The following is a 27,366-nucleotide window of genomic DNA, read 5'->3' on the forward strand; positions in this document are numbered from 1 at the left end:
TGGCTACTACACTTCCTTTCCACCGACATCCCCACCATCATCATGGGTGATTTCAACATCCCCATTGACACTTCCCACTCATCTGTCTCCAAACTTCTAACACTCACTTCCTCCTTCGGCCTCACCCAATGGTCTTTTGCAGCTACTCACAAAGATGGCCATACGCTGGACCTCATCTTCACTCGCCTCTGTTCCCTATCTAACCTCTCTAACTCACCTCTCCCCCTGTCTGACCACAACCTACTCACATTCTCTTCCCTCTCTTCTCCAAGTATGCAACCCCCCCTCCACAAACTTCCACACCCTCGCAGAAATATCAAACACATTGATTTACACGCCCTTTCTCAGTCCCTTCTCCCCCTCACAGACATTACATTTCTACATGATGCAGATGCCGCTGCAACTTTATACAACACTACAATCTCTGCAGCTCTCGAATCAGCTGCCCCCCTCACACACACCAAAACCCGCACAATCAACAGGCAACCCTGACACACGAGGCAGACTAAAGAACTAAGACGGGCTTCCAGAATTGCTGAGCGCAGATGGAAGAGGTCTCATTCCACTGAGCACTTCATTGCATATAAAGAGTCCCTCACCACTTTCAAGTCCACACTCACTGCTGCAAAACAAACCTACTTCTCATCCCTCATATCCTCTCTCTCTCATAACACTAAACAGCTATTCAACACTTTCAATTCTCTCCTCCGTCCTCCAGCACCACCTCCCTCTCCTCTCCTCTCAGCTGAAGACTTTGCCTCTTTCTTCAAGTAGAGGATTGAAAACATCAGAGCAAGCTTTGACCCACAAACACCACAGCCACTTCTCACAACTACTCAGCCTTCTTCCTCCAGATCCAGCTTCTCCGCCATGACAGAAAACAATCTTTCCACTCTACTCTCAAGATCACATCTAACAACAGGGGCACTGGACCCGCTCCCATCCCACCTCATCCCCAACATCACCGCAGTCCTCATCCCAGCCCTAACCCATCTCTTCAACCTATCACTAACAACTGGTGTATTCCCTTCATGCTTTAAACATGCCTCTATTACACCCATCCTCAAAAAGCCCTCCCTTGAACCATCCTCTGTGTAAAACTATCGCCCCATATCCCTTCTCCCCTATGCCTCAAAACTACTAGAACAGCATGTCCATTTTGAACTGTCCCCATACCTCTCATCCTGCTCCCTCTTTGACCAGCTACAATCTGGATTCCGACCGCATCATTCCACTGAAACTGCCCTAACTAAAGTCACTAATGATCTACTAACCGCCAAAGCCAAGCTACACTACTCTATCCTCCTCCTCCTGGACCTGTCCTCTGCCTTAGACACAGTAGACCATTCCCTCCTACTACAGATTCTCTCATCTCTGGGCATCACAGACTTGGCCCTATCTTGGATCTCCTCATACCTAACCGACCAAACTTTCAGCGTCTCCCATTCTCACAGCACTTCCTCATCTCGCCCCCTATCTGTCGGTGTCCCTCAAGGCTCAGTTCTTGGACCCCTGCTGTTCTCCATCTACACCTTCGGCCTGGGACAGCTCATAGAGTCCCACGGCTTCCAGTATCATCTCTATGCCGATGACACACAGATCTACCTCTCTGGACCTGACATTACCTCTCTACTAACCAAAATTCCACAATGTCTGTCTGCTATTTCATCCTTCTTCTCTGCGCGATTCCTAAAGCTTAACATGGACAAAACAGAGTTCATTGTCTTTCCTCCTCCTCACTCATCTCCTCCAACAAGCCTTTCCATCAAACTTGATGGTTGCTCACTCTCCCCAGTCTCACAAGCTCGTTGCCTTGGAGTAACCCTCGACTCTACTCTATCCTTCAAGCCACACATCCAAGCCCTCTTCACCTCATGCCAATTACAACTCAAAAACATCTCCCGGATCCGTGCTTTCCTTAACCAAGAATCATCAAAAACATTAGTGCATGCCCTCATCATCTCCCGCCTCGACTACTGCAACCTCCTGCTCTCTGGCCTCCCTTACAACACTCTTGCACCCCTCCAATCTATCCTAAACTCTGCAGCCCGCTTAATCCACCTCTCCCCTCGCTACTCCCCAGCCTCGCCACTCTGCCAATCCCTTCACTGGCTTCCCATCGCCCAACGACTCCAGTTCAAAACATTAACCATGACATACAAAGCCATGCACAACCTGTCTCCTCCCTACATCTGTGACCTAGTCTCCCGGTACCTACCTGCACGCAACCTCAGATCCTCACAAGATCTCCTTCTCTGCTCCTCTCTTATCTCCTCTTCCCACAATCGCGTACAAGATTTCTCCCGTGCATCCCCCATACTCTGGAACGCTCTACCTCAGCACATCAGACTCTCCACTACTGTGGAAAGCTTCAAGAGGAACCTCAAGACCCACCTCTTCCAACAAGCCTACAACCTACAATAGCCCTCAGTCCAGTAGACCACTGTGCAACCAGCTCTGTCCTCACCTATTGTACCATCACCCATTCCCTGTAGACTGTGAGCCCTCGCGGGCAGGGTCCTCTCTCCTCCTATACCAGTCTGTCTTGTACTGTTAATGATTGTTGTACATATACCCTCTCTCACTTGTAAAGCGCCATGGAATAAATGGCGCTATAATAATAAATAATAATAATAATAATAATAAATAAATACATTTTAAAAAATGGCATGGGGTGCCCCTCATTTTTGGTAATCCCTGCTGCTCTCAGTGAACTCAGTTGAACCCACTGCTGGATTGCTGGATCAGATTGTGTGACTTGGCCGCACAGCAGTTCAGCAATCCGGTAGTAGGCTTAACTGAGTTCACTGAGTGCAGTGGGATATGTCAAGAATGCCGGGGACCCCATTCCGCTTTTTAAAATTATTTATCCCCTGTATTTTTGATAATCAGCCAAGATAAAGAAGACTGCTGAGTATGAACTCTGGTGACCTGACTACCGGATTGCCGGACTGCTGCACTGCCACGTACCAGTCCGGCAATTGCAGTTTAGCAATTCGACAGCAGGTGTACCGGTGGCCACACTTGGTACTGTGACAACATGGCTGTGAACTGCAGGGACTTGACTGACATTACCACTCCTCACAGTCAGGGCCTTGCTGCCCTCAGTGTGCCACAGGAGCTGCAGTGATCATTTGTGTTTTCCATCACTGCAGCTTCTGGATGTACCAGAGCCAGGATCGTCATGGGATGTAATGTGGATTACGTCGGAGCTGCAGGGGTAATTTCGGGGTTTATAAATTGATGAAAGATGGTGTGGGTTTTTATTATTTAAAATAAAGGATTTTTGTATGTTTTTCTTTTTTTTATTTTTACTTACAGGGCTGGTAATTGGGGATCTCATAGAGGGGTCTCATTACCAATCAATGGCATAAAGGGCATGAACCCCATATGTTATAAGTACTGCCACCACACCAGGGCAATTGGGATTTGCAAGGTAAGCACCACAATTGGGACATCTAATGGATGCACTAATTGTGGGGCAGCTGCTATTTTTAGGCTGGAGAGGGCTCCATAACCATGGACCTTCCCAGCCTTAGAATACCAGTCTCCAGCTGTCTGCTTTATCTGTACTGGTTATCAAAAATGGGAAGGAGCCCACATTGTTTTTTTATTATTTATTTAAATATATATTTTTTAAATGTCATGGGGTAGACTTTATTTTTGATAACCAGCAAAAATAAAGCACACAGGTGGGGACTGCAGCCCACAGCTGTACACTTTATCTGTGCTGGTTATCACAAACAGGTGGGGGACCGCACGTCAAAGTGGCGTAATAATCTGATGACATTGTTCCCAGAAGCAATCGGTATTTCAGAGCTACATCTAGGCATCTTCTCCATGCTATTCTGATTCAATTTCATCACCTTTTCATCCATTTTAACATTTTTACTGTTCTGCCAGACACCCTGGTAGGGTCCTCCAGAAAATTATTCTAGTTTCCCATTGATTAGCATTAGATTTGTTATTCTTGACAAATACACAAATAGTACAAAATATTTTAGACAAATAATCAAATAATCTGAATATTTCACTATTTGCCTAACACTAGTGAATGAGGGCATGTGAGTGGGTCTTTATTCAAAGTATTTTTTGCTATGTGTAGGTTTTTAAACAATTCACCTGCCAGGTTAGTAGCGTGTCTGATAGTCCCCTATCCATTACTAACCTCTGGGCAAAATGTCAGTTGTCAATTCTGGGCCTATTGTGGGCTGCTATTTTTAGCCTGAGAAGGGCCTAATATCCATGGCCCCTCCCAAGCTGATACTTCCAGCCCTCAGTGATTTGCTTTACTTTGATTGGTCATCAAAAATAGGAAGGAGCCCACACCATTTTTTTTTTAATTATTTAAATAGTTAATAAAATGGTGCGGAATTTATTGTATTTTTGATAACCAGCCAAGGAATAGCAGACCGCTGGGGGTTGCAGCCTGCAGCTGTCTGTTTTACCTGAGCTTTGTTATTAAAAATAGGATTTTTTTTTAATCATTGATCTATTTTTTCAAATGCTGCACCTGCCAATCACAGCCATGAGAATTCTTGACATGTCTGTTATGGGGCCGTGCCTACACCGGAAAAGTTTGCTGATTGGCTGTTGTGCAGTCTTTCAACATGTTTTATTCGGATAATAAGCCTGAACAGTAACCAGACTTATATTTAAAAATCCATAGTTGGGGTTCACTCATCCCCGATCCTATCATATTTTAAATAAAGCAATATACATAACATACAATTGACAAGAGAAGATACAACTTTAGATGAAATAAAAAGTAAATATGATTCCATATTATATCTCCTTCATATCAAAAATAGATCTCATTATACAAATTTACTTGTCCTTAATAGATTTCTCTGATTTAGTGGGCTCAGCCGCACTTAGAATAATGAAATAGCATTGGCAGCTTATTAAGCTCTTTTCTGTCAAGTCTCTCCCACATGACAAGGTGGCAATTAATTTTCCTGACTGAATACCTATAATAATGGAAAACCTTTGAGAAATAAAGATATATGCTGAACATACTTTATTAAGAAAAAAACGTGTCTGTTTTATTTAATTTTAAGGTTATCTCCCTTTTAATTTTTCTTATTAGGCCATTTCCATAGTTACAGCATATGCACATAACATCCCATTCTTCTTAGCAGCAAAGCTGAGATTGAGAACACAGCTCAACAAATCAGTCAGTTGAATGGCCGGATAATGAGGGTTATATCTTCACCGATGTTTCGTGAATAATGCGTCTAATTCAGTTTTTAATTCAAAACTTTTTTCTTCCAGACTGAATATATCTGTATATAGTGCAGATTTTATTCTGAATGGCTTTTAATAAAATTCAAAGAAATTAAGTAGAGGGAAAAAGGAATGTAAATACTTTATTTTATATATTTTCTTTTATTAATTTTCAAATATGATTTTTTTTTTATGTTTTTCAATTGTGTCCTACATCTTCTGTTTTCTTTCCTGTCTTGTCATTTCCTACTGATGTCAGCCACATCTTATTTAGCTTGTTTGGTGAACAAATCCTTTATTCAATTTCCATACAGTTTTCAGTTACTTACCACTACCGCCCATTAATTTTACAGGCAGCTTTAATTATTTGGTGGAAGAAATAAGTATTTTATAGAAGTATTTCCTGCAGCTGTTTCAATTACTTTATAATCTATAATCTTCTAAATTCTTACAAAATGTGGAGTTTACTAAATAACTAATTTACCAATTCTTACCTTGAGCATTTTTCTAAGTACTTTAAATATTTCTTACTATAAAAGTGGAGTTAAGCCCTTCGGGGTAGCAGCTGCTCATATGATAGTGTGGGTTTATTGGTGGTTGTAGGCTAGTGAAGTGTTGGGTTTTCAGGTTGTTTGTGAGTGTTTGGATGATCACAGTGAGTCTGATATGTACAATTGGTGCTTGAAAGTTTGTGAACCTTTGAGAATTCTCCATATTCCTGCTTAAGTTTGACCTAAAACTACATTACAATTTCACACAAGTCCTAAAATTAGATAAAGAGAGCTAACTCTAACAAATAAGACATAAAATATTAGACAATGTAATTTTTCCAAATGGGAAAAATGATCCAATATCACATGTCTGAGTGGTAAAAGTATGTGAAATTTTGCTTTGAGTATCAGTTGTGAACTTCTTGTGCAGAAATAACTGCATCTAAGCATTTATGGTCATTTCTGAGCCGTTGAGCACATTAGCAGAAATTATTTAGCCCTTTCTTTCTTACAAAACAGCTTTAGCTGCTCTGTAGGTGTGTTTTCTCCTATCAACTGCTCGCTTCTGACCCTTTTACAACATTTCTGTATGATTAAGATCAGGACTTTGACTTGACCATAAAAAAAACATTTTTTTTAGAAGTACTCTTTTGTTTGGATCTTTACCTTGCAGACAGATCCACGTTATGTTGAGATTTAGATCATAGATCTTGAGGCTTTCCTTTAGAATTTGATGATAAAGATCAGAATTGTTCCATCAATGATAGCAAGCCATCCTTGCTGAGATGCAACAAAACAAGCATATGCCATAATACTTACCACCACCATGTTCAACAGATGATATGAGTTTTTTATGCTCTAGTGTATTTTTTTTATTCTCCTAACATAATGTTTTCCATTTAAACCCAAAAAGTTCTAATTTAGTCCCATCTGTCAACAAAACATTTGGCAAACTGCAGATGGACATCACTGTTGTTTTTAGAGAGCAGTGACTTATTCATTTCAATCTTTCCATCGACATTAAAGTTGTTCAGTATGCTACTGTTGGTGGACTCTTAAGCCTGCTTTACACGTTACAATTTCGCATACAATATCGTATGCGATTTGCAACGCCCCCATCGTATGTGTGGCATGTTCAATTTGTTGAACGTGCCACACAAACAATTAACCCCCGTCACACATACTTACCTTCCATACGACCTTGATGTGGGCGGCGAACGTCCACTTCCTGGAGTGGGAGGGATGTTCGGCATCACAGCGACATCACGCGGCAGCCGGCCAATAGAAGCAGAGGGGCGGAGTTGAGCGGGACGTAAACATCCCGCCCACCTCCTTCCTTCCGCATTACCGGCCGAGAGCCGCAGGACGTAGGTAAGATCTGTTCATTGTTCCTGTGGTGTCACACACTGCAATGTGTGCTACCCCGGGTACGATGAACAATGTGACGTACAATTCATGAGGAATGTACGACGTGCGTGCGATGAACGTTTTACCGTTCAATCGCAATCGCACGTAGATATTACACACTGCAATGTAACTTACGATGCCGGATGTGCATCACTTACGACGTGACCCCCGCCGACACATTGTAAGATAGATTGCAGCGTGTAAAGCGGGCTTTAAACATCAACACTAGCTAATATGACAGCAACCTTTAGTTGCTTAAAGATTTTCTTAGATTCCTTTTTCTTTCTGCAGACTACTATACAGTTAGGTCCAGAAATATTTGGACAGTGACACAAGTTTTGTTATTTTAGCTGTTTACAAAAACATGTTCAGAAACACAATTATATATATAATATGGGCTGAAAGTGCACACTCCCAGCTGCAATATGCGAGTTTTCACATCCAAATCGGAGAAAGGGTTTAGGAATCATAGCTCTGTAATGCATAGCCTCCTCTTTTTCAAGGGACCAAAAGTAATTGGACAAGGGACTCTAAGGGCTGCAATTAACTCTGAAGGCGTCTCCCTCGTTAACCTGTAATCAATGAAGTAGTTAAAAGGTCTGGGGTTGATTACAGGTGTGTGGTTTTGCATTTGGAAGCTGTTGCTGTGACCAGACAACATGCGGTCTAAGGAACTCTCAATTGAGGTGAAGCAGAACATCCTGAGGCTGAAAAAAAAGAAAAAATCCATCAGAGAGATAGCAGACATGCTTGGAGTAGCAAAATCAACAGTCGGGTACATTCTGAGAAAAAAGGAATTGACTGGTGAGCTTGGGAACTCAAAAAGGCCTGGGCGTCAACGGATGACAACAGTGGTGGATGATCGTCGCATACTTTCTTTGGTGAAGAAGAACCCGTTCACAACATCAACTGAAGTCCAGAACACTCTCAGTGAAGTAGGTGTATCTGTCTCTAAGTCAACAGTAAAGAGAAGACTCCATGAAAGTAAATACAAAGGGTTCACATCTATCTGCAAACCATTCATCAATTCCAAAAATAGACAGGCCAGAGTTAAATTTGCTGAAAAACACCTCATGAAGCCAGCTCAGTTCTGGAAAAGTATTCTATGGACAGATGAGACAAAGATCAACCTGTACCAGAATGATGGGAAGAAAAAAGTTTGGAGAAGAAAGGGAACGGCACATGATCCAAGGCACACCACATCCTCTGTAAAACATGGTGGAGGCAACGTGATGGCATGGGCATGAATGGCTTTCAATGGCACTGGGTCACTTGTGTTTATTGATTACATAACAGCAGACAAGAGTAGCCGGATGAATTCTGAAGTGTACCGGGATATACTTTCAGCCCAGATTCAGCCAAATGCCGCAAAGTTGATCGGACGGCGCTTCATAGTACAGATGGACAATGACCCCAAACATACAGCAAAAGCTACCCAGGAGTTCATGAGTGCAAAAAAGTGGAACATTCTGCAATGGCCAAGTCAATCACCAGATCTTAACCCAATGGAGCATGCATTTCACTTGCTCAAATCCAGACTTAAGACGGAAAGACCCACAAACAAGCAAGACCTGAAGGCTGCGGCTGTAAAGGCCTGGCAAAGCATTAAGAAGGAGGAAACCCAGCGTTTGGTGATGTCCATGGGTTCCAGACTTAAGGCAGTGATTGCCTCCAAAGGATTCGCAACAAAATATTGAAATTAAAAATATTTTGTTTGGGTTTGGTTTATTTGTCCAATTACTTTTGACCTCCTAAAATGTGGAGTGTTTGTAAAGAAATGTGTACAATTCCTACAATTTCTATCAGATATTTTTGTTCAAACCTTCAAATTAAACGTTACAATCTGCACTTGAATTCTGTTGTAGAGGTTTCAGTTCAAATCCAATGTGGTGGCATGCAGAGCCCAACTCGCGAAAATTGTGTCACTGTCCAAATATTTCTGGACCTAACTGTATGTTTTTTGTTTTTTTTAATGATCTTTGATTGTTGACCACTTCTTGGGAGGGTAAAAATGAATCTGAAAATTCTCCACTACACAATCTGTCTGCCTGCAGATTGTTGGAGTCCAAACGCTTTACAGTTTTTTTAAACTTATCTAGCCCATTTTTCTTTGTTCATGCAGTGACGAGATTGTAAAGCGCCGATGGGTTGACATGACAGCCAGTGTTCAGCTGATGACCCCTGTGTCTGCCATGATGAGCTAGCTATGAACGCTGGTTGTGAGTTTGCATTCATAGGAGAGTGTGATTTCTGCTGTACAGAGCAGTGCTGATGCACTGCTCTATACAGCACAAGTGATCGGATAATTGCAGCTTCAAGTTCCCTAAGGGGCTTAGTAAATAAAATAAACATGGAGAAAAAAGGTTTTAAAAATTGTGAAAAAAAAAAATTGAAAATAAAACAATAAAAAAAAAATTTGGTATTGATGCTTTCAGAAACATATGATCTATCAAACTATAAAATAAACGAATGCAGTCGGTAAAATTATAATAAAAAAAATGGAAAAAATTTCCACAATTATATTTTTTAAGAGGCAAACAAAACATTGTTTGACCCAAAAATGGCATCAGTAAAAATGTCAGCTTAGGTCATAAAAAATAAGCCATCACATAGCCCCAGATCCCGAAAAATTAAAATGTCAAGGGTCTCAGAAAATAGCGCCGAAAGCTAAACTTTTTTTTACAAACTTCTGATTTTTTTTCACCAATTAAATAAAGGAAAATCTACACATGTTTGGTATATACATGCCTGTACTGACCTGAACGATCATAATGTCATGTTGGTTTTACCATATAGTGAACATGGTAAATAAAAACACAAAAACAGTTGTGGAATTGCACTTTTTTTTTACAATTTTTCCACACGTAAAATTTGTTGCCTGTTTCTAATATACCATATGGTAAATTTAGTGGTTTAATTGAAAAGTACAACTCGTTCCATAAAAATCAAGCCCTCATACGGTATGTTGAATAACAAATAGTTATGGCTCTTGGAAGAAGGAGTGGAAAAACTAAAATGAAAAATTGCAGGGTGTTGAAGGGATTAAACTATTTTAAATCTTTTGTATTGGTACCATAATTTTCTACCTGGTCATTTTCATTTATTTGGCTTTTAAAAAAATTATCTTGATACATAATTTAATAGCAATCTCTATTTTCTCTCTCTGAAAATTATTGTCTGTTTTTCCAGTACGATTGGGGTTTTTTCTTCCGATAACAGAAGGGTACCAACAATTTTTTTCCATTTGTGAATATTACAACAGCTTGTAAAAAGAATTCTTGAAATTAATTAATTTATTTATTATATTTAACAAAACATATTCTTGGCATGAGAATTAAAATTGTTCCCAAAACAGTCCCAGCCAAGCTTGCCACATCTCTCTAAAAAAGGCTGGCTCTAAAGCAGCATCACCATGTGTAAAATTACGCATCCACCATTCAATCTTCAAAGGATATTTCAGTACCCATAACCTACTCCTACAAAGTGAATGGCAATTTAGTGGAAGAAGAGATACCATGCAGACATGCATAGAAATTTGATAACGCCAATGGAGCTAATTTCAAATTCGGAGAATCTATCAGTACATTGCCACTAAGGGGCCCTTTGCACACTACGACATCGCAAGCCGATGCTGCGATGCTGAGCGCGATAGTCCCCGACCCCGTCGCAGCTGCGATATTTTGTGATAGCTGCCGTAGCGAATATTATCGCTACGGCAGCTTCACATACAGTTACCTGCCCTGCGACGTCACTCTGGCCGGCGACCCGCCTCCATTCTAAGGGGGCGGGTCGTGTGGCGCCACAGCGATGTCACACGGCAGGCGGCCAATAGAAGCGGAGGGGTGGAGAGGAGCGGGATGTAAACATCCCGCCCACCTCTTTCCTTCCGCATTGCAGACAGGATGCAGGTAGGAGATGTTCCTCACTCCTGCAACTTCATACACAGCGATGTGTGTTACCGCAGGAAAGAGGAACAACAACGTACCGTCGCTGCAGCCAAAATAATGAAAATGACCGACACTACACCGATCATATGATACCGACGCTTTTGCGCTCGGTAATCGTAGTTAAAACGATTTACACACTACGATGTCGAGAGCGACGCCGGAAGTGCATCACTTTCGATTTGACCCCACCGACATCGCACCTGCGATGTCGTAGTGTGCAAAGGGCCCCTTAGTCATAAAGAAAACTAAACACAAATAATAAAAATAAAAACATAACTAATGAGCTGCAAACAACTCTTCATAATATATGGTAGCTCTTTATAAAACATAAATAAATCTTTACCAAAGAGTATACAGCAAAAAATAGTAGTAAGTAAAGATGAGCGAAACCAAACTGTACAGGTTGCTTTTTCTACCGCACACCTAGTGTTCAGTGCTGAAATCTGAACATGGACCTCTCATGGAGTTTATTGAAAGGCTGCAGTGCAGCTAATCAACAATCTTTTTGGCTTTGGGCACTTCATTAGCTACCACAACCATGGCTGTAATTGGCTGGCACACCACATGACTCGATCTGTATAACCACTGGATCATGGATAGCGCTGCCATTGTGCTCTGACTAGCGAAGGACAGGACACAGCTAGAGTGAGGGAGGACAGTGTTACGCTACTCCTCTCAGCATACTCTGAAAACAGGATCTGTGCAGGCACTCTGAAAGCAGGCTCTGTGGGGATACTCAGTAAAAAGGCTTTGGGAGGATACTCTGAAAACACGCTTTGTGGGGGTTCTCTAAACCAGGTTCTGTGGGCGCACTCTGAAAAAAAGCTCTGTGGGAGCACTCTGTGGGGGCATTTTGAAAATAGGCTCTGTGGGGCCAATGCGCACCAGGCTCTGTGGGGGTACTTTGAAAACAGGTTCTGTTGGAGCACGCTACATTAAGCTCTATGGAAAAAGGCTTTGTGGTAGAACTCTGAAAACAGGTTTTGTGGGGGCACTCTCAAAACAGGCTTTGTGGGAGCACTCTACACCAGGCTCTGTGAAGGCACTCTGAAAGCAGGCTCTGTGGGGGAGTCTGCAGCAGGCTTTGTTGGGATAACCTGAAAACAGGCTCTGGCTCTGTGGTGGCGCTGTGCACTAGACTCTGTGGAGGTACTCTGAAAATAGGCTCTGTGGGGGTACTCTGAAAACAGGCTCTGTGAGGGGTAATAATCAGCTGGGCACTCTCTCTCTGTATACAGGCAATGTAATACTCTGCACTTTTTTGGAGGGCAAAGAATGAGGACAGCATCAAATAGAACATGTGGACATGACCATGGTGCTTGTGGTTGTGGTATTACTGCAGAGAGAAGATGTGGTTGATATGTACCTGCTATGCACGCAAATGAAACACCTTCCTCTGGTGCATGGAGGTGACAAGAACGTTTTGCGGAATTTCGTAAGCTCCTCATGCTTCATCTTGTTCTGCGGTCTTAGATTCTTTGAGCTTCCAAGCAACAGGGCCACCTGGTTCACCACAAAGAGTGGATTTGACAGTACCACCAACGGTGTCACAGAACATCTGCACACTGTCCCATGGAAGAGTTCAGCTGTGCATCACCCAAACACTGGAGAGAAGGATGAAGTACTCCCTTACCCACCGATGAGCCCTGTTTCAGAAGTTCTGAATTTCAGTATTTCCAAATTCCTGGCCTTTGAAATGCTGCCATTCTGACTGGTGGAGATGGATATGTTTAATAAACTTTTGGCAGTGGCTGTCCCAAAGTACATGGTTCCCAACCACCACTACTTTTCCAGGTGGGCCATCCTGGCCCTGCTAAACAAATGTGGCAAACAAAATCAGGTTTGCACTACGCAATGCCATCAGTGGCAAGTTCTACATAACCACCAATATGTACACCAGTAAGCATGGGCAGGGACGTTTTGTCTTCCTAACTGCAAACAGAGTAAATGTGGTGGCAGCTGGGCCTGAGGTGGAAAGCATTTTGGCACATATCCTACCACCACAGAAGATTGCTGGACATTTCTATGTCCATGTTGCTTCCTTCTCCTACAGCACTTCATCCACCGCCTCCTCATCTGCTCAGCGTAATATCTGCACAACCAACTTCAGCACAGCCAGGCAGAAACAACAGCAGACTTTTCTGAAACCCACCTGTTTGGGGGAGAAATCCTACACCGCACTGGAACTATGGATGGGGATAAAACAACAGACCGATGAGTAATTGGTGCCTCTGAACCTCATGTCTGGTGTGATTGTGTGTGATGAACTGGGCCTAGCCAGTTTGATGTATATTCCTTGCCTGGCACATGTGTTGGTGTTGAATTTGGGGGTACCGAGCTATCTGAAAAAATGTCCTTGAGATGTCAAAGCTGCTCCAGAAAGTGTGTGTTATCTGTGCATGCTTTCGGCATTCTCACACTGCTGATCTTTCATGTCTGCTTTGCAGCATCATTTCTGCCTTCCTGCTCACCTCCTATTATGCAAAATATCCACAAGGTGCATATGCTGGAGAGATTGTGCAAGTGTAGCACCCAGGGGGCAGGAGGATTCAGGCACGGGGTCTTGTACCTGAGTTACTTGTCACCGGGCTGATGTGATGGTCTGAGATATCGCGGTGGCTTGCCCGGCTTCGTGCCCTGAGGTGTACACCAATAAGGAGGGAGGATGATGAGGCTTGAAGTAGTAAGATTGTAGTGACGCCAACTGTGGTACGCGGCCAGAGATCAGCCGCCTCTGTCGCTGTGCTGTGTGACGGATGGTACTAGCAGCAGAGATGGTGTCACTCCCCACAGGTGGAGCGGGCCCCGGCAAGAATGATCAGGAGAGTAGTGATGGCGATGGCCTTTAGCGCCAAGGCGTGGGGCGGCGGCGCCGGTAATAGGAGTCCGAGTCAGATGCTGCAATTCCAGGTGTCTTTACTCACTCTTTGTGCCTCTTGCCCAGGTAGTACTGGTCACCCACTGTGACGGGCCCCGTCGAACCCGGATTCCTTAGTAGGTAAGTCCGGTGTGATGCTCAGTGGGCGCCTTCCTCCTGCACCTTGTGTGTTGGATCCCCATGGCTTAAAGCTACTTGGGGACCTAAGTCCGTCTCGAGTAGTACTCTTGTCCCTATTTGCAGGTGCCGCGTCTCCGCAATGGGGCCTGGCTGTGTCCAAGGCCCCAGATCCTATCTGGCACTATGCTTTTGGGCTCTGTGTGGCCAAGGAAGCTTGCAATCTCCCCATCCCGGCAGATTCTGGAAAACCAACTAGAAGAATGATCTTCCCTAAGGTCCTGAATCCTGTGTGGAGCCTGTTCCAAGAGAGCAATGAAGCTCTCCCCTCGGCAACCGCAAGAACAACTCCTGTGCCCCACCAGAACACCGGTAAGACACGTCTGCTCCCTCCCTCTCCTTTTGGAGAACTCCCTAACTGATGTGTTGGCTCCTGACTCCCCTGGTGGCTGCTCCTCTCCCGGGTCTCTGTCACTAGTGGGTGGTGCCCCCCATGTTTGAAGGCTACCTTAGGACCCTACCCTAGCCCGGTCCCCATTGGGGAGGGCAACCTGGTGGTTTATTTGAGTGTGTAAGTGGTGAAACCGGTAACAACCTCCTCTAGATCTGGGTTAAGCACTACACCTTAAATCAGGTGCAGTAGTGGAGTTTCAGCTGCAGCATGCACGGGTGAGTCACGACCAATGAGTGGGCATGTGTCTGCCGTGTTGCGCTGCTTTGTGTGCTCCGTAAACATGGCCAGCTCTGATGACACCATTATCAACATTACTATTCAACTTCTATTCCACCAAGAAAACATGCTTGGCGATGATGGATGAGGTAGTGGAGGAAGAGGCGGAGAAACAGGGACCATTCACATGATTATCAGGCCAGTCATCCAAATATGGCTCAGAGAGTGGATTCCTGTAACAATAGCGGTCAGGTAATTCCCCCAGGGGACATTTTTGGAGGATTAGATGGAGGATGATAATGAGGAGGAGGAACCATATTAACAGCATGGTGGCACACAAAGCAGCTCATGGGCATTACTGGAGCTTAGTTGTTGGGAACAGGAGGATAGACATGATACATAGAGTACAATTTGTCATTGCCTCTGGGCAGCCTGGCACATATGAGCGAATACATTCTGTAGTGCCTGCGCAATGATCGCTATGTTGCCAAGATTCTTACCAGTGCTGACTACTGGGTGGTCACCCTGCTGGATCCATGCTACAAGTTCAATGTTCCAATCTTACTTCCATCACTGAAGCATGATTGCAAAATTTAAGAATACAAGCACACGCTTGTATACGCACAACTGTCAGCATTCCCACCTGACAGCTGTGACTCAGTAGAAGTGTCGCGGGCGGGGAGGAGGGTGTCGGCACACCACGCTCACCCCTTCTGCTCGGGTCCGGCGGCTGCTGCTCAGTGGTGGCTCGAGCTGTGGGCCGGATCCCGGGGGTTCTCGAGCGGCACTCTTCGCCCGTGAGTGAAAAGGGGATTTTAGTTGGGGAGATTGTTTATTGTCCGTGACGCCACCCACGGTTGTGGTGATTGAGTGTACACCACCGCTGCTCTATATGGGGATCCCGGGGATGGTGAGGCGGAGCAGCCAGTTGTTGTGTTGTCCCTCCGTGGGTAGGGGTTGGTGATCCCGGGGCCCAGTGGGGTGCAGGGGCGCAGGGGCAGCGCTGTGCCTTGCGGCACTGAGGTACTCACTCAGCCAGTAAACACGACACAGTTCTCGGTAAACAAACGGCTGGTTGGACGGGTCCCTCGGACGGTTCACGGTGCTGCGGTTCCCTGCAGTTAGCGGTGACGGTCTCTTCCCTGCACCTTTGAAATGTCTGATTGGTAGCGATGGATTCCCACCGGTTACCCGCTCCCCGACTACAATCTGAGCCGGAGGAGCTCCACACTTTGCCCGCAGGCGCCGGCCCTGGGAAACTGGTGCCTTGGCGGTGGCGGTGTTTCCCCGTTGTGGTTGGACCTTTGCCGTCAATCAGGACTTGCTTGTTGGGGGATCTACGTCCCCTTCACTAACGGATTTGGCAATTCACGGCGACTCCAAGCCTTGCCGGGATCCGAAAGGCCCCCGCCTTGGTGCTGACTGCTCTTTGTATACTGCTCCAGACCCCCGGGCACACAGCCTCCGTGGTCCTTCCAGCAAGCTCCAGACAGTCCCACTGCAGACCTTCACCACCGTCTGCTGACCTTGCTGACTCCGTCTGGGCACACAGCCACAGACCAACTTCAGGCTTTTCTGTCACTTCCACTGATGTTTCACTTCACTCTAGCTCCCTCCTGAGCTACGCTCTGTTCACCTCCTACTCCTTCATGTCCCTCACTCGACTCCTCACTCAAGCTCTTCCCTGAGCTGACTCTCTGGTTTTTCCCCGCCTCCAGATGCTGTGACCTCCTCGGTGGGCGGACCCAACCGCCTGGCCCACCCCCTGGTGTGAATCATCAGCCTCTGGAGGAAGGCAACAAGGATTTGTGGGTTAGCACGGTGGCTCAGTGGCTAGCACTGCAGTCTTGCAGCGCTGGGGTCCTGGGTTCAAATCCCACCAAGGACACCATCTGCAAGGAGTTTGTATGTTCTCCCCGTGTTTGCGTGGGTTTCCTCCGGGTACTCCGGTTTCCTCCCACATTCCAAAGACATACAGATAGGGACTCTAGATTGTGAGCCCCAATGGGGACAGTGTTGCCAATGTATGTAAAGTGCTATGGAATTAATAGCGCTATATAAATGAATAAAATTATTATTATTATTATTATTATTAGCTGGTGTACCTGCAGGGAATGTGGGGTGTGTGTGTGTTGTTACCTGTGTCCCCTGGCTTGTCCAGGGCGACACAGAAGCACAAGGAAAAGGAGGAGGAAGTTGTCAATACCGCTCGGGCACCACCTTGGAAGAAAGGGTTAGCTTGGCCGAAAAGTGGAAAACCTTCCTCAGCATGCCACAACATCCACCATCATGTGATACGTCCATATTAGCATGAGGCAGCGTTTCAACAACATAGTGAAAGAGTATATGTGTCAACGTGTCTCTCTGTATTAAGTGATGGGTCTGCCCGATTTAAGTTCTGGCTCTCCAAATTTGACACATGGCCTGAGCTTGCTCTTTATGCCTGAGAAGTGCTGGCCTGCCTTGCTGCATGTGTACTATTAGAGCATGTGTTTAGCATGTAAAGGGGTGTGGTCATAGAAAGGTGCATCCACCTGTCCTCAGACAACATAGGTAAAATCACATTCATTAAAATGAACCACAGGATCCAACAGGACTTGTTCGTACCTTAAGCTGACTGGAGAAGTATACCAGCCGCCCCCAGACTTTGTTATACTCCATTGCAGTTTATTCGTTCTATTTGCCATTCTCAATGTTTTAGGCCCATCCTAAAATTAAACTCCCCCACAAAAACAGTGTTGGCTACCTCCTCCTCTTTTCCCTCTTCCACTTACACCGCCACTTCCACCTCTTCCTCAACCTCCTTCTCCATTTGGACCTCCGCCTCCTAGTTCAAGATTATTATTTTTTATTTTTGTTATTCTATTCTAAATAATTTCCATATCCACATTTGTTTGGAAAGCAATTGTGCCTCCCCCGCGTCAGCAGCCAGGCTGCTCGGATCCGGATCCGCGGTAGCTCGAGGGGTCTCCGGATCCGGGGGTCGGGGTCATGCGGCCACTCAAATAAAAGGGGGAGTATTTACATGGGGCTGTTTGGTTAAAGTTTGTGATGCCACCCGTGGTGTGTGGTAAGGGTGAAGTACCACCGCTGCAGCTGGGAGTACACGGTGGCGATAGTGTGGGCAGCCAGGTGTTTAACCCCTCCACGGGTAGGGGGGAATGCCCTGGGACTCGGTGATGGTGTCGGGGAGGTGCCCTCGGGCCAGTAAGGGTTAATTGTGTACTCAGTCCAATAACGCTGACACTGACAACCGTGGTAAACCAAAGTTCTTGATGCCACTGCAGCAGGGAGGGAGCACGCCTGGATCCCGTGCCCGTTGGTGTTGCTTGTTAGCCTGTGACCTTAACCTTGGCATCTCTTTTCTGTAGTTGGTCCCTTTTAGCATAGAACTAAACAGGTCCCGCTCACCAGTATGGCTAACTGGGTGAGCTTGCTCTCAGGGTTCATGCTTGGGATTTTCAGGACTATGTAGTGGGAAAATCCTATACCCCTCATTGCGCTAGTACCCCGATTTTGGAGTGGGTGGAGAACGGATCTTGAAGGCTCCATCCTCGTCAGGTAAATTATCAGGATGCCTGAAGCTACTTCCCTGCCTAGGGTCCACGTACCCCGTCGTGCCCTGGCCCCTGCCCGGTGATGGCGCAAGGCCATCAGCTTTCCTGGTCCAGCTCCTACTAGGCCCCGACCAACGTCTGCCACATAGTAGTTCACGGAGCCCAGCTCCTGACCTCTCCTCTCGAGAGTCACTCCACAACTCCCTTGTGACCTCTCCTCTTGAGAGTCACTCCTCAACTGACTGTCTCCTAACACTCCTGACCTCCCCTAACCAACCTCCCAAGTGTGCAACCCTATTCCCTTCAGGCTGTCCACTGGTGTGTCTGGTGGGTGTGGTGCAGAGTGTTCCTAGGGTTTTGATTAGCTTGTTCTTAGCAACACCAAAGGTCAGGGACCCGTAAGCAAGGAGGAGGTGGATATCATGCAAAAGGGCAGATTGCACAATACCCTGTGACGACCTGATGGGCCAGGGCGTCACACAATTGCTATGGTCCTACCCCCATTTTGCTTCCTTTTGCAGCCACCCAGCCCTTAGTATGACCATTTTACAGCACAAAAGTTGCCCATTGACATCTATGTGGTTTTGGTTCAGGTTCAAGTTCAGGTAGAGTTCTGGGACTTGAACCGAACTTTGGAATACAGTTTGGTAGAACCCGATGAACCCGAACACCCACGGGTCCACTCATCTCTATCAGTAAATCAAACAAGTATGCGAATATAAAAAAACTTTAGAGAATGATTCAAAAAGTTTGGATGGATCAGGTGATTTTAAATGTATCAGATTTCACTTGAACTGACATAATTGCTTTGGTATATTTTAAACCATTATCTAAATTGTTTCCTAAATATGTTCCATTCCTGTAACTCCCTTCAGGGCTGCCTTGCAGACAAAATGGCATGACGAGTGCAAGAATCACTTGTAACTAGATTTGACAGATATAAATGGAATCTATTGATTGCAAATGACTGCCTCTCTTATTAAAGTGCAAACTGCAACAGCAGTCTGTGATTGGCAGCCTCTGCTATCATCGCCACCTTATATATTCTAACAGACTGACTCAAGAACCATAATTATCCATTTGAGTGGTACCTCTGATTTCCAACCAGGGAGTTTATATTCTTCTCATTCACTTCTAGCTATTTCTTTGTTATCATCTTTTCAATATTTTCCTTTAAAAGAAAATGGTACAAAGTCTGAGACATTCGCTATATATTTAGTAGTATATCCTAACCTATGGCCCATAGTTCCCTTGCATTTGGCTCCCCACATGATTGCTGTTCAAAATATTTTCGTGCCAATAGAGATTTCATAATATTACTAAAACTTGGCAATAAAGACCAATGTATATCCCTGTCAGTAAATACAAAATACATACTGTATGTGATCTTGGTCATATCTATACAGCTGGACTCACACAAACGTATGGCATCCAATGTGAGAGTATTGGATGCGATATGCTAATGACCCCCGCTCAGGCTCTGCTGCGAGCGTGAGCCGAGTGTCATGTGACTGTGATCTGATCTTGCAATCAGGTCACAGCTGTGAAGCTGACGGCGGGTGCTGCAGAGGAGAGGGAGGGGTTAATCCCCTCATCTCCTCCATTGTCAGCCTGTGTGTATATCACACTGCATTGAGATAACATCCGAGTGCAGTCCAATGTATCTCTCATACCCATTCACTTAAATGGGTGCGAGAGATACAGCTCTCGCACAAAATCGCAGCATTTTTCGACTTTTCTCGCATCCAGATTCTGACCAACTGCTCTCCTTCATTGACTAACATTGGTCAGAGTGCAATGCGAGATTTTCTCGCATTGCAGTCGTCCGTTTTTCACACTTGTGTGAGCGTGCCCGAACGGCTTTACTCATACTGCGTAAATCATTTTGGCAAAATATTTGGTCAGCATATCTGTCGTGGGCGGGGAGGGGACGCTGCGCTCACCACGCTTGGGTCCGGCACTGCTGCTGATTTGCTTGCTGCTCGGTGGCTCGAGCGGTGGGCCGGATCCGGGGACTCGAGCGGTGCTCCTCGCCCATGAGTGAAAAGGGGAATGGTTTTGGGGATTTATTGTCCGTGACACCACCCACGGTTGTGGTGAGGTTGTGACACCACCGCTGCTCTGGACGGGGATCCCGGGAGCGATGACAGGGAGCAGCTTAGATGTCCTTCCCCTCCGTGGGTAGGGGGTTGGTTGTCCCGGGGCCCAGTGAGGGAGGAATGGCAGGTGGGTTACGGGACCTGGTGAGGTGCAGGGTCACGGGGGCAGCGCGGTGCCGCACGGCACGGTGGTACTCACTCAGCCAATGATGAATGCAAAGTCTCCGGTAAAACAAACGGCTGGATGGACGGGTCCCATAGACGGCTGCGGTGGTTCTTCTCCCGGTAGGTTGGCGGTGACTGCCTTTCCCTGCACCTGTGTTATGTTCTCGGTTCTGATGGCTTCCCACCGGTAACCCGCTCCCCAGCTTGGATGGATGCTGAGGGAGCCCCTTTTTCCCGCAGGCTCTGGCCCTGGGAACTGTAGCCTTGGCGGTGACTGTATTTCCCTTCACGGTTTGAGCGGTTGCCTTCAATCGGGTCTTGACTGCTGGGAAACCCCAGAGGTTCCCTTCGCTAATGGATTTGACCGGTTTTACGGCGACTCCAAGCCTGGTCGGGGTCCGTAGGCTCTGCCGAATGGTGCTGGCTTCTCTTCGCTCCCCGATCCGGTACCGGTGGGCCACCTTACGGTTCACGTCAATCAGCCCCTCCTGCAGACGGTCACCACCGTCTGCCAACCTTGCTGTATTTGCCCGGGCCACGCACCCAGACACGGTCAGTCTGCTCCACTACCACTTCACTCCTCAACTCTCCTCTACTCTTCTCTACTCTTCTCCCTTCCTTTTCCCGCCTCCAGGACTGTGAACTCCTCTGTGGGTGGGGCCAACCGCCTGGCTCGACCCCCTGGTGTGGACATCAGCCCCTGGAGGAAGGCAACAAGGATTTTTGTCTGATTTCGATGTGCTTATCTGGGGTGTGGGGTGTGTTGTTGCAGTACCTGTGACGTCCTGGCTTGTCCAGGGCGCCACATTCCCTCTTAGTAAAATGCAGACCGTCCGCGGGCTGCCCGACCATTACCGGTTTTATTTTTGTTAACTGCAAAAGAGTAAAAACATTTAAAACACAAGCATTTTTAGTCAAACTTTCCATAACGGGAGGCACATTCTTAAACGTTGCTAATGGTATATGTTTATTAAATGGTACGGCTTCCACTCTTCTCACACCCAAACAACCTGGCCCTGATGCTGCCCCTAAGAAGTGGGCAGCACCCCTTGACCCCAGTCCAGAACCAAGTTGCCCGAGCGGGTTCAGTCTCTTTCAGGGGACCCGCGTTCATGGGGACCCCTGAACCCCCGGAGGATCGCCACCGGTAACGGTAGTGGTGGGCCTGGGCCATCCCTTTCCTCCAGTCCCATCCTCCGAATCAGCCTCTCCAGAGGCGGTTACGGTGTCAAGCCAACAATTATTTACATTCCAAAAGTTTGTGGTTGCCCTGCAAGTTCTCGGGCTTGTCCGTAGGAAGTTCCTTACGCAACGGTTGCAGAAAGTCCCTACGGGGACTAGTTGCCGGCAAAAGCCGGTTCTATTACAGTTCCAATCAGATAACTTCTTCGGTTGATTCAATCTTATCATTCAAACTTTTATCTATACACTCAACACACAAAGCCCCCTTTAAAGAGTAGTTTCCCTGTACCTAAGTGGGGGTCTACCTAGGTTGGGACGGGAGGACCTTCGGGGCCCAGTGTCAGTGGTGGCAGGCAGTGGGGCAGAGGGAACAACTAGTTCCTCCTCCCTGCTATCGTGTGGGGCAGGCGGAGGCGTAGGGGAGCTGGGTACAGGTACATCCCTGGGCACTGGCTCATAGTCGATCACTTCCATCACTTCCTCATCCACGGGTTGTGGGAATAGTATCACTGGAAGAATCACCGCGCCGTTCTGCGTAGGCCAGTATGCCGGGAAATCACCCATCACGGTATGGATTACCTCTTTTTCTTTCTCCGCCGGTCTGGGAACTGGAGCTTCAGCTGCTACCCTCAATGGTTGTGGGCATCTCTTTAGATGGTCCCGGGAAACCGTGGCCAAAGTCCTCCCCTGGTCACGGCTGATCTGGTAGGCCTTCCCATTCTCCCATCCAGTGGGCTGTACTACATACGAGGTCTTTTCCCATTGATCATCCAGCTTGTGGGTCCTTCTTTTTCGCTTCAGCACTACATCCCCAGGCTGGAAGGGACCGGCAGGCGCCTTCTTGTTGAAGCACTGCTCCTGCTGTCCCCGACTCCGGCACAAGTTCTTTTCAACATATTCCTGGACCTGTCGGTACTGTGCTCTCCGCCGAGTGTCCAATCCAGCTGTCGAAGGGAGTGCTTCTGGGGCTTCCAACCCCATTTCTAAATCCACTGGTAGCCGGCCGAGGCGAGCCCTCATCAGGTATGCTGGAGTGCATTTCGTAGAGCTGGAAGGGATGTTGTTATACATATCGACCAGGTCAGGTAGCTTCTCCAGCCACAGGTTCCGCTCTTCCAGCGGTAACGTCTTGAGGAGGCCCAGGACCAAGTGGTACATCTTTCACACATGCCAATGGTTTGGGAATGATAAGGCGTGGTCCAGATTTTCTTGCAGCCGTACAACTGGCAGAATTCTTGGAATACCTCCGCTTCAAAGGCCGGACACCGGTCGGTAAGCACCCTCTCGGGGTACCCATACGGTCGACAGAAATAAGCCTGGAACGCTCTAGCGGCTGTACGGCCGGTTAGGTCCAGAAAAGAGCGAACCGGTCGTGGTTCGGCTCGAGTTCAGTTCGTCGAACGGAGGTCCCGTTCAAATTCGGTTCGTCGAACATTCGACGAACCGAACTTGAACCGCATAGGAAACAATGGCAGGCATTCACAAACACATAAAAACACCTAGAAAACACCCTCAAAGGTGTCCAAAAGGTGACAAACAACTCACAACACAACACAAACACATGGGAAAGTGACAAGGACATATACTCATGCGAAAACAAAAGAGCTGGACAAGGAAAAAGAGGAGGAGACACAGATATAGGCATGGCACGCCCTTCTAAAATCATGTAAAACACCGTAAGGTGACACCAAGCGGAGTCTCCCTTTTTTCCAAAAATTGTGCCACACACACACACCCACCCCTTCAGTGGCAGCAGTTGTGCCCCAGTTGTACACTTCACAGCTAGATTTCCATCAAGCACATTCAAAAATACGCCATTCTTAACCGTCCCCAGGATGACACCGGGGTAGGTAGCAAAGTCTTTGCTGAACCATAACTTGTTCATCTTGGCTCCTTTTAAAAAACACAGCAAGCAAGGGTTACTCCAAGCGGAGTCACCCTTTTTTCCAAAAATTGGGCCCCACACACACCCACCCCTTCAGTGGCAGCAGTTGTGCCCCAGTTGTACACTTTACAGGTAGATTTGCATCAAGCACATTCAAAAATATGCCATCCTTAACCGTCCCCAGGATGACCCCGGGGTAGGTAGCAAAGTCTTTGCTGAACCATGACTTGTTCATCTTGGCTCCTGTTAAAAAACACAGCAAGCAAGGGTTACTCCAAGCGGAGTCTCCCTTTTTTCCAAAAATTGGGCCCCACACACACCCACCCCTCCAGTGGCAGCACTTTTGCCCCAGTTGTACACTTCACAGCTAGATTTGCATCAAGCACATTCAAAAATACGCCATTCTTAACCGTCTCCAGGATGACACCGGGGTAGGTAGCAAAGTCTTTGCTGAACAATGACTTGTTCATCTTGGCTCCTTTTAAAAAACACAGCAAGCAAGGGTTACTCCAAGCGGAGTCTCCCTTTTTTCCAAAAATTAGGCCCCACACACACCCACCCGTACAGTGGCAGCACTTGTGCCCCAGTTGTACACTTCAAAGGTAGATTTGCATCAAGCACATTCAAAAATACACCATCCTGAACCGTCCCCAGGATGACCCCGGGGTAGGTAGCAAAGTCTTTGCTGAACCATGACTTGTTCATCTTGGCTCCTTTTAAAAAACACAGCAAGCAAGGGTTACTCCAAGCGGAGTCTCCCTTTTTTCCAAAAATTGGGCCACACACACCCCCACCCCTTCAGTGGCAGCAGTTGTGCCCCAGTTGTACACTTCACAGCTAAATTTGCATCAAGCACATTCAAAAATACGCCATTCTTAACCGTCCCCAGGATGACACCGGGGTAGGTAGCAAAGTCTTTCCTGATCCCAGCTCTGTTCATCTTGGCTCCTTTTTAAAAACACTGTAAGCAAGGGTTACTCCAAGCGGAGTCTCCATTTTTTCCAAAAATTGGGCCCCAATGACACACCCACCCCTTCAGTGGCAGCAGTTGTGCCCCAGTTTTACACTTCACAGGTAGATTTGCATCAAGCACATTCAAAAATACGCCATTCTTAACCGTCCCCAGGATGACATCGGGGTAGGTAGCAAAGTCTTTCCTGATCCCAGCTCTGTTCATCTTGGCTCCTTTTTAAAAACACTGTAAGCAAGAGTTACTCCAAGCGGAGTCTCCCTTTTTTCCAAAAATTGGGCCCCACACACACCCACCCCTTCAGTGGCAGCAATTGTGCACCAGTTGTACACTTCACAGGTAGATTTGCATTAAACACATTCAAAAATACGCCATCCTTAACCGTCCCCAGGATAACCCCGGGGTAGGTAGCAAAGTCTTTGCTGAACCATGACTTGTTCATCTTGGCTCCTTTTAAATAACACAGCAAGCAAGGGTTACTCCAAGCGGAGTCTCCCTTTTTTCCAAAACTTGGGCCACACACACCCCCACCCCTTCAGTGGCAGCAGTTGTGCCCCAGTTGTACACCTCACAGCTAGATTTGCATCAAGCACATTCAAAAATACGCCATTCTTAACCGTCCCCAGGATGACACCGGGGTAGGTAGCAAAGTCTTTCCTGATCCCAGCTCTGTTCATCTTGGCTCCTTTTTAAAAACATTGTAAGCAAGGGTTACTCCAAGCGGAGTCTCCCTTTTTTCCAAAAATTGGGACCCACACACACCCACCCTTCAGTGGCAGCAGTTGTGCCCCAGTTGTACACTTCACAGCTAGATTTGCATCAAGCACATTCAAAAATACGCCATTCTTAACCGTCCCCAGGATGACACCGGGGTAGGTAGCAAAGTCTTTCCTGATCCCAGCTCTGTTCATCTTGGCTCCTTTTTAAAAACACTGTAAGCAAGGGTTACTCCAAGCGGAGTCTCCCTATTTTCCTAAAATTGGGCCCCACACACACCCACCCCTTCAGTGCCAGCAGTTGTGCCCCAGTTGTACACTTCACAGCTAGATTTGCATCAAGCACATTCAAAAATACGCCATTCTTAACTGTCCCCAGGATGACACCGGGGTAGGTAGCAAAGTCTTTCCTGATCCCAGCTCTGTTCATCTTGGCTCCTTTTTAAAAACACTGTAAGCAAGGGTTACTCCAAGCGGAGTCTCCCTTTTTTCCAAAAATTGGGCCCCGCAGACACACCCACCCCTTCAGTGGCAGCAGTTTTGCCCCAGTTGTACACTTCACAGGTAGATTTGCATCAAGCACATTCAAAAATACGCCATTCTTAACCGTCCCCAGGATGACACCGGGGTAGGTAGCAAAGTCTTTCCTGATCCCAGCTCTGTTCATCTTGGCTCCTTTTTAAAAACACAGCAAGCAAGGGTTACTCCAAGCGGAGTCTCCCTTTTTTCCAAAAATTGGGCCCCACACACACCCACCCCTTCAGTGGCAGCACTTGTGCCCCAGTTGTACACTTCACAGGTAGATTTGCAATAAGCACATTCAAAAATACGCCATCCTTAACCGTCCCCAGGATAACCCCGGGGTAGGTAGCAAAGTCTTTGCTGAACCATGACTTGTTCATCTTGGTTTCTTTTAAAAAACACAGCAAGCAAGGGTTACTCCAAGCGGAGTCTCCCTTTTTTTCAAAAATTAGGCCACACACACCCCCACCCCTTCAGTGGCAGCAGTTGTGCCCCAGTTGTACACTTCACAGCTAGATTTGCATCAAGCACATTCAAAAATACGCCATTCTTAACCGTCCCCAGGATGACACCGGGGTAGGTAGCAAAGTCTTTCCTGATCCCAGCTCTGTTCATCTTGGCTCCTTTTTAAAAACACTGTAAGCAAGGGTTACTTCAAGCGGAGTCTCCCTTCTTTCCAAAAATTGGGCCCCACACACACTCACCCTTCAGTGGCAGCAGTTGTGCCCCAGTTGTACACTTCACAGCTAGATTTGCATCAAGCACATTCAAAAATACGCCATTCTTAACCGTCCCCAGGATGACACCGGGGTAGGTAGCAAAGTCTTTCCTGATCCCAGCTCTGTTCATCTTGGCTCCTTTTTAAAAACACTGTAAGCAAGGGTTACTCCAAGCGGAGTCTCCCTTTTTTCCAAAAATTGGGCCCCACACACACCCACCCCTTCAGTGGCAGCAGTTTTGCCCCAGTTGTACACTTCACAGCTAGATTTGCATCAAGCACATTCAAAAATACGCCATTCTTAACCGTCCCCAGGATGACACCGGGGTAGGTAGCAAAGTCTTTCCTGTTCCCAGCTCTGTTCATCTTGGCTCCTTTTTAAATACACTGTAAGCAAGGGTTACTCCAAGCGGAGTCTCCCTTTTTTCCAAAAATTGAGCCCCACACACACCCACCCTTCAGTGGCAGCCGTTGTGCCCCAGTTGTACACTTCACAGCTAGATTTGCATCAAGCACATTCAAAAATACGCCATTCTTAACCGTCCCCAGGATGACACCGGGGTAGGTAGCAAAGTCTTTCCTGATCCCAGCTCCGTTCATCTTGGCTCCTTTTTAAAAATACTGTAAGCAAGGGTTGCTCCAAGCGGAGTCTCCCTTCTTTCCAAAAATTGGGCCCCACACACACTCACCCTTCAGTGGCAGCAGTTGTGCCCCAGTTGTACACTTCACAGCTAGATTTGCATCAAGCACATTCAAAAATACGCCATTCTTAACCGTCCCCAGGATGACACCGAGGTAGGTAGCAAAGTCTTTCCT

Source organism: Anomaloglossus baeobatrachus, chromosome 4 (assembly GCF_048569485.1).
Source record: "Anomaloglossus baeobatrachus isolate aAnoBae1 chromosome 4, aAnoBae1.hap1, whole genome shotgun sequence".
Lineage (NCBI taxonomy): Eukaryota > Metazoa > Chordata > Amphibia > Anura > Aromobatidae > Anomaloglossus > Anomaloglossus baeobatrachus.